This window comes from Macaca nemestrina, chromosome 11 (assembly GCF_043159975.1).
Source record: "Macaca nemestrina isolate mMacNem1 chromosome 11, mMacNem.hap1, whole genome shotgun sequence".
Classification (NCBI taxonomy): domain Eukaryota; kingdom Metazoa; phylum Chordata; class Mammalia; order Primates; family Cercopithecidae; genus Macaca; species Macaca nemestrina.
Window position 1 is genome coordinate 40,703,606 of NC_092135.1, and position 13,008 is coordinate 40,716,613.

At 37.5% G+C, this 13,008-nt stretch overlaps 1 pseudogene; it reads left to right on the forward strand.

The window, feature by feature from the left end:
• The first annotated feature begins 2,819 nt into the window (after nt 1–2,819).
• Nucleotides 2,820–4,740, forward strand: LOC105492609 (RNA polymerase I-specific transcription initiation factor RRN3 pseudogene; annotated as a pseudogene).
• The last annotated feature ends 8,268 nt before the right edge of the window (nt 4,741–13,008 follow it).

Genomic DNA, 13,008 nt, shown 5'->3' on the forward strand with positions numbered 1-13,008 from the left:
GCACAGTAGCACAGGTAGCACACTGAGGAAGAATTAATTGAGAGCATTCTGCAGAGGTGAGGCTTTAATGCCTTTTCTTCCTCTGCATACCAGAATAGGAACTTAACGGAAAATCTGCATCTAGACAGACCAGGGCTCTGTATATAGCAAAATCTTGAGGTCATTTTTGAAGGGATTGTATAAAGAGAATGAATATGTAAAAAACAGTGGAACCCATATCTGTAATGAGAGTTGAGTACATTAAATGTTTATACACAATGAGCTATAACATCTCTGCAGTGAGTTTTTGTTATAACCTTGATTCCTCCCATTGAAGCACTAGTGGAAACCATTGACCAGTGTTTTTCTGATGATCTGATTGGATTTGTTGCCTGTGCCTTGCCCTCTTGCTTCATGATCCATATTGATCCTCAGATAGTTCTTAATAATGCTCTAGTTAATTCCTTTAATAGCATTTGATGTTTTATTTCTGCTGTTCATTCCAGCTTGAGTGTCCTGTTAGTGTGTTCTTGTCTTCTGAGCAATAGATTTTTGAAATGACAGACAGAGGATTTTAGACTTCCCTGAGAGGAACTTATAAATATAATCAATGTTAAGTGAAAGGGCCAATAGGGCACTTACACATGCGGATTTTCTACCTGTGAATTATCCCAATCTTAGAAACTTAGATAAGCCTTGTGTTATAAGCAGATACATGCTCAGAGCATAATACTTAATAACTTACTTCCAAAATTTGGTGGATTTCTTTGCAAATATTTATCAGTATACAATTTCACTCCATGTCTGGACCTAATATTCAGTATGAGATCCTTGAGAGCCCACTTTCAATGCTGATCAAAGCCTTTGTGTTCTCATACCCACCATATGGTGTCGCTATAAAGATGGATAGTAGCGGAAAAACTAGTGGGCCCCTGTGCAGTGAGTCCAATGGGAATGACAAACAGCATGGCAAATAGAAGAAACAATCAGTCAATCAACATTCAAATACCGGGTCCCCTCTAGAGTCCCTGCTAGGAATCCAAGAAAGAAATGACATAGATCTTGCTTAAAAAAATCGATTTGGAGGTCCAACATATATTCGAATATTTTCAAATATTAATTTCAATATTCCAAAATTTCAATACTTATTAAAAAATTAAAATGTTAAGGGTAAATAATGACATTAAAGGGAGTTAAATATTAATGTCATATGGAATCATATAAACGCAGGACTAAAACGCTTAAAACAATCTTTTTTTTTTTTTGGTAAGACTTTGTAGCAGGATTTAAGATGGAAAGTTTCAGAAACAAATATGAAAGGTATTGTAAGAAGAGAGAACAATGTAACAAAAAACGGTGAAAAAAGACTGAATGTGGTATATTATGGAAATATGGAAATAGTGAGATTTCACTTAAGAGAAACCTTCATCAAAACACAGCCTGAAGTAACAGAAGACCATCTGCTCAGCAATAGTAAATGCAGAGATTCACTTAGCATAAGCAAAGGGACAACAATTCAAGGGACAAAAAACAATAGGTGTATAAAATTAAAAGAGCTGGCTAGGTATGGTAGCTCATGCCTGCAATCCCAGCACTTTGGGAGGCTGAGGTGAAAATATTGCTTGAGCCCAGAAATTTGGGACCAGCCTGGGCAACATAGGGAGACTCTGTCTCTACAAAAAAAAAAAAAAAAAAAAAAAAAACATAAAAATAAACCAGACATGGTGGCACATGCCTGTGGTACCAGCTACTCAGTGGGAGGCTGATGTGAGAGGATTGCTCGAGTCCTGGAGGCTGAGGCTGAGGCTGAGTGAGCCTTTATGGAACCAGTGCATTCCAGCCTCGATAACAGAGTCCCTGTTTCCAAAAAATACATAAATAAAATTAAAAGAGCTTTAAAATCCTGTTTTTTACCAACAGTCCATTGACATTTTGCACACAATAGGTGTCCAAATGATACTACAGAATTATTGTCTGGGCAGAATAAAATACATCACTTTAAAAGTCAAATTGAGACTTTTTTCCCCTTGAATATGTTTTGACTTTGGAGATTTAGAAGGATCAATTTCTGTCAGCGGTAGAGGGCTATACTCTGAATATCGAGTTTAAGATCCATCATTTGCTTGAGCTACATTATAATAGTTTAATTTTTGAAACAACACTGCTGAAATAGTTTTTGGAGCTAGATAATAGATTGTAATACAGACTAGAAGGAATTGCAGTACATTTCTTCAGGGCAGAAAGCAGGTGTAGTTATGTCTCTGCATGTACATCCAATGCTAATGATTTTTAAATGTAAATTGTTTCTTTTAAGAGAAAATGTTATATTGAATATTGACGCAAAGGCATTATATGTTTGTGTTTTATTTTTCTGAGATCTAAAACTCATTCTCCACCTATACTGAGACTTCGATGAAATATTCCAAAGTGTTTGTAACAAATCTGGCATTTAAGGAAGCAGATTTATATAAGCTATAGCTGGGATTTTTTTCTATATCTATTTCCAGTTTCTTTATAATATTTTATGCAGGCTTATTATGATTTTATCTATAGGTGCATTTAAGTATGTTTTGAACAGTGGGGGGAAATTAAAACTTGAAATTTAACAAAGAACTTAAAGTGAGCTACTGCAATAATAATGAATTCTTAAATAATGAATTTTAGAAGTCGGATACAATTCTCCCTAAAAGGATTCATTATATAAAGCAAATAGCTGAACAATGTCAGGTTGTAACGTAGTAATCAAGAGAAAGGGCTTCCAGGCCAGGTGCAGCTATCACTTTAAGCCCCAGGACAGCCAGGCTGCTGCTCACACGATTGCCAGGGAAACAGAGGCTTCAGCTTCTGTGGTCAAGAAGCTGGGTATGTCATGGACCAGTATTTCAGATATGCTTCCCTTCAAGAATTACTTTTCCAGCTCTCCCTCAAGACAAATTGTTCATCTGGACAGAACGGGGACAGAAGTCTTGCGGAAGTACAAAGAGTGAAACAAATAACTTTAAGCTGTTGAAGAGCCAGCTGTGAGATCCAGACATAAAGGATGACCAGATCTTGAACTGGCTGTGAGAATTTTGCTCTTCTATCATGGACTTGGCAAAAGACTTTGAGCAGCTCCTCAGTATTACATTGAGATTGGCTTGGTTGAATAGAAATCAAACAGTGGTAGAAGAGTATTTGGCTTCTCTGGGTAATCTTGTATCAACAGACTGTCTTCCTTAGCCCAAGTCTCAGCATAATTGCTTCCCACTTGGGGTACCCTCCCTGAATGATCATTAAGAAGAGCCATGTAAATGTTTCAGATTCTGATGATGGAGGTGATTTTCTTCCTGCAAATTTTGACACATGTCATACAACCTTACAAATAATACCAAGATATGTCCCACTGGCACTGTGTTGTTTGTGCCAATACTGGTAGAAACATTTCCATTTGTTCAATTGGAGAGAATATTGGAATGTTACATTCATAACTTACTAAAGATTAGTATATACTTTCCAACTTTGAGGAACGAAATTCTGAAGCTTATTATTAAAAAATCTATTCAAGTTGGATGTGAATGCATTCTGGCAGGATACTGAAGATGCTGAGGAAACAGCAGTCAAACTTGTGGTGGGACAGATTCCATGGAATGATTGTTTAATATGAACAAAGATGAAGGGACTGTTTCTAAGGCTGACTCCAAATGGCTCGTTCTGATGGTGCACCCTGTAGCTAAATGCCTGGACGTCCTGCTGTCTTTGCTTTTTCTGTACGTGAAGTATGTCTGGTATGTATAATACATGTTAAGGTTGATAACAAAATAAAGGATTTGTAATATATCAAAAACTGATAAACATATTTGGCAAACTCCTGTTGCCCGTCCCTGCCTCCTGTCATGTACAATTTTTCATGTTTTACCTCCATAACTTAAAATTGGGACTCTCAGAAGCATTTTTAGAACATCTCTAGGAAAAACAATGCAGGATCCAAATAATCCTGCTATCATCAGGTGAGCTGCTGGAAATTATATTGGAAGCTCTTTGGCAAGAGCTAAATTCATTCCTGTCATCTCAACTATAAAATCATGCCTAGGTCTTTTGGTTAACCGGCCACACAAATACCTTAGTAACCAGGATCTGAGAATGAAGGCTTTTTGTGATATTGCTCTCCATCAAACATTTTACTCAGCCTTCCAAGCTGTGTTCCACACCTTTGTTTTTAGACACAAGCAGCTTTTAAGTATAAACCTGAAAGAAGGTTTGAGATGTCTTCAATGCCTACATTTTTAAGGGATAGTGACTAGTCAGCTAAATCCTCTGAAGATTTGCCTGCCCTCAGTGGTTAACTTATTTGCTGCTGTCACAAATAAATATCACTGAGTCTGCTACACTATAGGTGAGAGGAACAATGGCCAGAAATACCGGTGGAGGGGACTCAGTGTGAACATGCACCAACCCATTGGACGCCTTCTTCTCCTTTGATCCTTGTGTGATTAAGCAGTCAAAGAAAGTCATTGATTCTATTTATCAGATATGGGAAGACATAAGTGTCGAAGAACTTCAGGAGTTTAAGAAGCCTAGAAAAAGGAGATGGCAGAAGATGAAGACGATCTTTTGAAAGGTGAAGTTCCCCCAAACTGAAGTTCCCCAGTTCCACCATGATTGGGATTATACCGAGCCACTTGATGCGATGCACATTTCCAAAGTCCTTCGAGTAGTGTGGGCTCCCCATCTGTGTTATACCTGCCAGACCAGCTCCTTCTCATCTGGAGGATTTGTGATTGACACGCAGCATTCTTCTCCATACTCGTCATGTTCTTCAGCAACTGTTTCTGCTGTTTGGGCACTGCATTGAACTAGAATGAGCACCTGACTCAGGCATCATATTTTCAAGTTAGACTTGACGGTCTGAACAGACTTTTTATTTTCTTTTTTGATCCCCTTAGAGACAAAAATAGAAGACTGAATATCATGTGCAATATTTGACGGTGGGGTTGATGATAAATGTTAAAGACTTTGCTTGTTTGTTTAAGAAGTACTTTTCTTGGCTGGGCATGGTGGTGGCTCACGCCTGTAATCCCAGCACTTTGGGAGGCCGAGGCAGGAGGATCACGATGTCAGGAGATCAAGACCATCCTGGCTACCACGGTGAAACCCCATCTCTAGTAAAATACAAAAAATTAGCAGGGCGTGGTGGCGTGCACCTGTAGTCCCAGCTATTCGGGAGGCTGAGGCAGGAGAATGGTGTGGACCTAGGAGGCGGAGGTTGCAGTGAGCCGAGATTGCGCCACTGCACTCCAGCCTGGGCGACAGAGCAAGACTCTGTCTCAAAAAAAGAAAAAAGAAAAAAAGAGAGAAAGAAAGAAGGAAAGAAAGAGAGAAAGAGAAAGAAAGAAAGAAAGAGAAAGAAAGAAAGAAGAAAGAAAGAAAGAAAGAAAGAAAGAAAGAAAGAAAGAAAGAAAGAAAGAAAGAAAGAAAGAAAGAAAGAACTTTTCTTTGCATTACAGCTTTTTGACATAATTATTGTATAATTTCTAATATAGACAGCAGCCTATTTTGACAGACTGCCTTTTTAACTCAGGATTTTTTTTCAGAACCATAGTCATAGAACTTTGCTGATCTGCTTTCAACGAAGAATCCTCTAAGATAAATCCTCTATTCAAAGACTCTAACTAGAATGTGTTATTTTTGCTGCATTGTTTACCTCCTGCTGTAGTTGTGTGTTGGAATTTCAGTAGGGTGCAGAGAAAATGGAAACTAGGGAAACATCCAAACCTGGTCTGGAACAAAGAGAATTGGAGCTGGCACTGAAGGAGATCTCTAGGGACCCCAGAGACCAATAAAAGCCAGTAGGGAAGAGAGAGAGAAATTAGAGAAACAGAATCAAACAAATGATATACTTTCATGGTGTAAAAATGAATTTGAAAAAGGAGTGGAGATCCAGATAAATGTAATTCATATTGACTGAAAGTAGGCTTGGGCTTGCATTAAAAAAAAATTACATCATATTTTGCCCTTCGGCTTTCAAGTGTCCCGTTGGAACTAGAATTGCTCTTTGGTAGCAGTTAGATAGAGTTATTTTTGACCTGCATTATTTGGTATTTTCAGAATTTCTTTGTTCAAACAGGAAGGAAAAAAAAAAAAAGCAATTAGGGCCGAGCATGGTGTGACTCATGCCCGTAATCCCAGCACTTTGGGAGGCTGAGGCAGGTGGACTGCCTGAGCTCAGAAGTTTGAGATCAGCCTGGCCAAAATAGCAAAACATTGTCTCTACAAAAAGCACAAAAATTAGCTGGGCATGTTGGTGCATGCCTGTAGTCCCAGCTACTCTGGAGGCTGAGGCAGGAGGATGGATTGAGCCTGGGAAGTAGAAGCTGCAATAAGCTGTATTTGCACCACTGCACTCCAGCCTGAGTGACAGAGTAAGACCCTATCTCTTAAAAAAAAAAAAAAGTAGGATATTTGGTGGAATGGTTTTGCTAGCAATAATAGGCCAATAATAGGCCAAACTTACTACTGCAGTCTTTTTCCAATGGCTATGCCTATCATGGATTCAGCTTGGTGAAATCCTTCTCTACAAGGCTCTTTTGCTATTTTCTTAACTAAACACTGGGAGAGAGGAGAAGTCTAAGACGACCTTGCTTTATAACAAATTTGCCCAAGCACTGCCAGAGTCATTCTGAAGTTCAAGTATATTTTTGCTTTGTTTTTTAAATGTGTATTTTTTGTTTACTTGTGAAAATGATCATCTTCAAGCATATTTATTTTTCTGCCCCTTCTATTTATTTAAAGGCAGGCAATATTTTCTTGATCACAAATATTTTGTAATGAATTACGTCCTCTTTCCTAAGGCTTTGTATGCTATTGCATAATTATACTGGTGGCAATGTAGAGTTTGAATTTCAGTCTATAAATATGTTTTTTGGAAAACAGAAATTGTCATTGCTTCAAAAAGTTTGGATATTGGTAATTTGATTTTGGTGACTTGGTGGAAAGTCATTTGAGAACCTCATGGTTCTCTTTTTTTAACTGCTGGCAAAAAGTAGATTTTTGCATATTGGATAAAATGAGTAAATAAAATTGTATCTAGAGAAGTTAACAGTAAGTGTAACCTTGTGGGTTGGGAAGCAGTATTAACGCACAAGGACTTTATTTACAAATAAGTCTTAGTCTGAAAAAAGTTTGAGAAAAAAAAATCCATTGTGAAAATAAAGCAACGATATGATTAATCTATAACTTTCATTCTTATGCCAATAAAAGGAGGTACCCCAATTTTAAAAAGACTTCTCACTTAAAAAAAACAAGAGAGAGAGACAGAGAGAGAAGGGAGAGAGAAAAAAAGGATTGTAATTCAAGACTCTATACCCAGTCCTGAATCATTCATCTGTCAGAGCAAATAAAGCTATCTATTGATATGTAAATAAGCAAAACCATATTATTCTACACCCATTAGAGGAGAAATGGATCGAATTAAAACCAAACAACAACTAGAACAGATTGCTCAAGTATCACTATGGAGGACTATGGATGAGAGAGATCCTCCAACCAAAAAAAGGGCATTTTGTGAGCTCCATTCAGGGGGAAAAAGATTGGGGATGACAGAAATCAAATAATAAATACAGTAAGTATGTTGTTTGGTCAACCTACATGCTTTAGTGAAGTGCAACTAAAGTTCTAGTCTTTACTAATTCTCTATCCAATTGTGCTCAGCCTGAAGTTATATCTATGTACATTTTAATGTCTACATTTTTATTATCAAGATTTTAATTGATGTTTCTTTAATACTCATATTTTATTGTTTCAATCTTTCTGTTTTTTACTTCCTAAATAAGCTAAGACACACTTATTCTTTTGGCCATAATTTGATGTGGAAGAAACTTATCATCTGAGTGCTTAATCATTGTGTATGTCTTTCCAAGTGTTATGCTACTTAATATAATTTGGAATTTTACTTTGTAGACTTAAGAAACAATTTCATGTGATTATTAATATTTTCTCTGTCCTCCAATTCTAATTGCCTTACTCAAATCATGCCCACCCACTCAACTCTGTTTTTCAAAAGTGACAGTCATAGTTCCAGTAGCCCAACTTGTAAGAGGCACTTCTGTCTCCTACAGAAGCCAAACTTGTATCTTTTTTTCTTTTCACCAAGATCCAGAGCCGTTTAGGGCCATAACTTCAGACCTACTCACTGCTTTGTTGTTTTTCTACTTCTTGTCCACAGAAATATGTCTCCTTTTAATCCCAGCTATGATTATTTTGCTTTTCTTTTATTATATTGTCTATTATTGCAGTTTTGAGGATCATGTTGTGTGGAAGTCTTCCCACTTCCTCTCTTTCCCTCAATCTCTCTCTCTTCCTCTCACAAACACATACACACATATATCTTATTTTATTTCCTTTGATCCATTCCTAATCCAATTCTCTCAGAATAAGCATTGATTATTTCTTTCATAATCTGCATTCTTCCCAAACCACTGTCCATGACATTATTTATATCCATGGGGATTTTTGAATAATATATAATATATGCTTATATGTTTTATGATCAAAATTGCATTATATACTACCTATCATGAAAATGTCATGATTGTGGTTTTTACTGAATATTTTACTTTTGATATCCCTGTCGATATAGATAGATATTATTCCTTCTACTGTTCCATAGTATTCCATCATATGCATATCACATATTGTGTCTATTCATTTTCTTATATTTAACATTTCTAATCCTTGTTATGGAAAGCATGCTTATATGGACAATAGCCCACATTTCTCTTTGTAAGTGAAGAAGTGTTTCTACGGGATCCAGTACAGGTAGGGCTGATTTCCAGCTAGACTGGAAGAGCTCTCTCTGCATCTCTGGAGGTGCCTAGAAGTCTGGTTTTTGACCCTTTGCTAAGGAAAGGGCAATGGAATTCATGATATTCTGTTCAGGATTTGAAACTTTTCTAGACACTAAAGTTGGCTTCCTTTCACTCTGTCACCCAGGCTGGAGTGCAGGGGCAGGATCTCAGCTCACTGCAACCTCGACCTCTGGACTAGCTGAGACTATGGGTGTGCACCACAATGCCTAGCTAATTTTTTTAGTTTTTGTAGAGATGGGGTTTTGCAGTGTTACCCAGGCTTGTCTTGAATTCCTGGACTCAAGCAATCTGCCTGCCTTGGCCTCCCAAAGTGTTGGCATTATAGGAATGCATTACCACGCCAAGCCCAAAGTTAGCTTCTTTATTGATGACTGTCTTAACCCGTTGGATAAGCCTGATTTTACTATTTAAAGAGGTACTGAGAGCTTTTGAGGGGAGACCTTCCAAAGACAAAATTCCTAGCACAGATCCTGGAAATTTGAATCAGAGACTCAGCTCAGTCCTAGAGCTCAAAGATAAGACCCCCAAGAGCTCATGCTATAGGTATTTCTTGGATTTCCATTGCTTGCCTGCATTCTTTAGATATTAGGTTGGTGCAAAAAGTCTTGAAAGTCTCAAGGAGGTCTGGTGAGACACTTTAAATAACTGATGTGGGAAAAAGCAATAGATATATACCCAGGAGTAAAATTGCTGGGACATTGGGTGTGTTCCTATTTCATGTCAATAAACTGCATAAAGCTATTTATAATGGCTGTACTGGAACAGAGTGCAAAGTGGAATTCCTACTTTTCTACATTCTTTCCAGCAGTAAATAATCATTAAAGTAGATTGCTAGTGGGTAAATTCCCACTCCAATGTCCATTCTTGGTTCTGTTAATTCATCCTCTAATCTTAGTTGGAGTCTTTACTAGCAAGGTGTCCTGGGGAGCATTTTATATTCACTTACTAAATCAGATTAGTCCAAGATGCACATTTTCCTAGGATTGTGTACACTCAGCCGAGGTTGGTAGACCTCATTCTACTGAGGAATGGTAGACAACATTCCATTCTTTAAAGTTCATGCCAGGAGTATTCTGCTGAGGAAGTGAAAGACCACATCTAGGAACAGAGGGAAAGAATGGAGTGTGAGCTTTATTAGCAATGTCTACAGTAAGCAAATGAGAGGGACTAGGTTCATGTGTGTATACTCTGCTCTGGAACCCTCTCTGACTTCCCCAGGCAGAACAATTATTACCTCTTGCCATTCCATGAGGATGTAATTTCAGAATATTTTGAAGGGCTCAATTCTAATCATGTTCTCTGGAGGTCTAATAGACTAAATATAAATTTAAAATAATTACTTTTCTTGGAAGATTTCAGATCAACTATGGACTTTTATTACATTAATCATAAATTCAATTAATTTATCAAGTAGATTACTAGATATTACAGATTTAGAAATTATACATATGCTAGGGTTTTCCAAACTGAGCTACCCTCTTAATTCAATGAGCACTGTAAGTGTACTCATAATTGTTTTGTAAGCCATATGTCAATAGGCTGTATTCTCGCAAATATAAAGGAAAGCGTCGCTTTTATTGTTCTGTACTGTAATTGTACTGTATTCAAGACAGAGAGCACAAGAAGAAAGAGTAATAGACACAATAGGGATATCTCATACAACACAAGTTGGATTCATTTGATAAACAAAGACTTTGGGTCAACAGTTAAGCTAAGAGACAGAATTGCAAAGAATAAGCTTTTCATATGATCTCTAGTTGAAAATGTAAACACAGTCTTTTTTGTGGACATGCAGTGGAAAGGATTAGTTATAACTCTCTGCGGGTATGTGTGTGTATATGTTTCTCCTACCATCCCTGAGATTGCTCGTCACAGAAGCAACTTCATTTTTGAGAGAGTAGGCTGTGGGATGTGACAATGAGGAAAGAAGTGCTGGTAAAGCATTTCCTCTTCGTTATGCTTCTACAGCTAGCGTTTAATAATACCGGGGGGCATTCTTGTTAATGTGATGGCATTTTTTTTTTTTTTTTTTAGACAGAATAATCACTCTATCACCCAGCCTAGAGTCCTGTGGTACATTCTTTGCTCACTGCAACCCCACCGCCCGGTTTCAAGTGATTCTTGTGCCTCAGCCCTCTGAGTAGCTAGGATTACAGGCACACACTACCACATTCGGGTAAGTTTTGTATTTTTAGTAGAGACAGGGTTTCACCATGTTGGCCAGGCTAGTCTCGAACTCCTGGCCTCAAGTGATCTGACCACCTTGGCCTCCCAAAGTGCTGGGATTACTGGCGTGAGCCACTGTACCGGGCCTAATGTGATGGTTTCTTTAATGTGATGGCTTCTTTAAAAAAAAGTTTGTTTTATTCTGGTGGATTTTTTAAATCTTTAATTAAAATTGCATACCTCTGTCATGTTTTACTTGTAAAATTTTGTTAGTGAAAATTAGACTAAAATAAATTTTCTGACCAATGACTAAAAAACATCATATTTCAACATGCTTTTCTATTTGAAACCTAAAATAAGTCCTTGCATATTAAAGGATTTTAAACTTAACCTGTTAAAAATATTGTTTGTGTGGAATAGCTTTCTCTTTGTCTACTTAATTTATGGCTACTCGTGCTAAGAGCCCAAGTTAAACTCATGCTAGATCTAGACGATAAACTGATACTCAGGCATATTGTTCTTGTTTTTTTGGTTTTATTGTTTTTAAATTTTCTAGTCCATTGTCATAATGCTTTTATTTTTGGTGTTGATTTTAATTTGTGACACTTTAATATAATTAATTAATTAATTTATTTATTTATTTTATTTTATTTTTTTTTTTTTGAGCCGGAGTCTCACTCCATCACCCAGGCTGGAGTGCAATGGCGCAATCTTGGCTCACTGCAACCTCTGCCTCCCGGGTTCAAGCAATTCTCTTGCCTCAGCCTCCCGAGTAGTTAGGATTACAGGCACCCGCCACCACGCCTAGCTAACTTTTGTATTTTTAGTAGAGATGGGGTTTTACCATATTGGCCAGGCTGGTCTCTTGGCCAGGCTGGTCTTGAACTTCTGACCTTGTGATCTGCCCACCTCAGCTTCCCAAAGTGCTGGGATTACAGCGTGAGCCACCGCGCCTGGCAATATATTTAATTTCTTAACATAACTATTTATTAGTAGATTTTGGTGAAAAGAGACAACACAGTGGCAATATATCTAATTCATTATATAATTTAATAACCTGAATTCAGGAAACATTTGATTACCTCCTATGTAAAAGGCAGTAAAAAAAGATAAAACTTCATGCTCAAGTAACAAATATTCTGGTAAAAAAGGTAATTGTCTTGGTCTGTTTGTGTTGCTGTAACAAAACACCTTAGACTGGCTCATTTATAAAAAAATAAAAACTTATTTCTCACAGTTCTGGAGTCTGGGAAATCCAAGATCAAAGGTGCTGGCAGATTTGGTGTCTGGTGAGGGCTGCTTTCTGCTTCCAAGATGGTGCCTTATGGTTGCATCCTCTGGAGAAGGAGGTAAAGCTGTGTCCTCACATGGTAGAAGGAGAATAGAAAAGAAAAGGCTCATCCCTCAGAGAGAATGCAGTCTAGCTTCCTCATATGGTAAAATGACCTCATATGGTAAAATGACCTCCGAAGCACCCCACCTCTTCATACCACCACCTAGGGGGTTAAGTTCCATCATATGAATTTTGGAGCAATACATACAAACAAATGACAGTGGTAATCATGTGTACAGGTAAAGTGAGAACTTAGCCTGTGCTAAGGGTTATTAAGAGCAGTACGAAAACTGCTACAAGTATAAAAATAAAGGGGTATTTTTCTCCTTAGTAACCCAAGGAAAAGAGTGTAGAGTGAGATTGAAGGAGAAGAGAGGAGACAAAGGAGAATGAGAATAGAAATTAACTGAGATTTGCACTATAAAAGAAGTGATAGGAACCAGAACTTTCAGTGTAGAGGTTGTCAGCAGAGAGGGCAGTTTTTGATTTGTCAATTAGGAAGTCATTAGACCTTTGTCAGAGAGGAGGTTCAGAAACAGTGGAAGCGAAAGTAGGATTTAAGGGGAACTTGCAATTAAAGGGGCAGGCTAGCTATTTTTACACTGCTCTTCTCTTTAAAACCAAGAGAATACGAAAAAAAAAAAAAAAGACTTTTTAGAAAACAGAAGAAAATTCTGTCTTTAATAA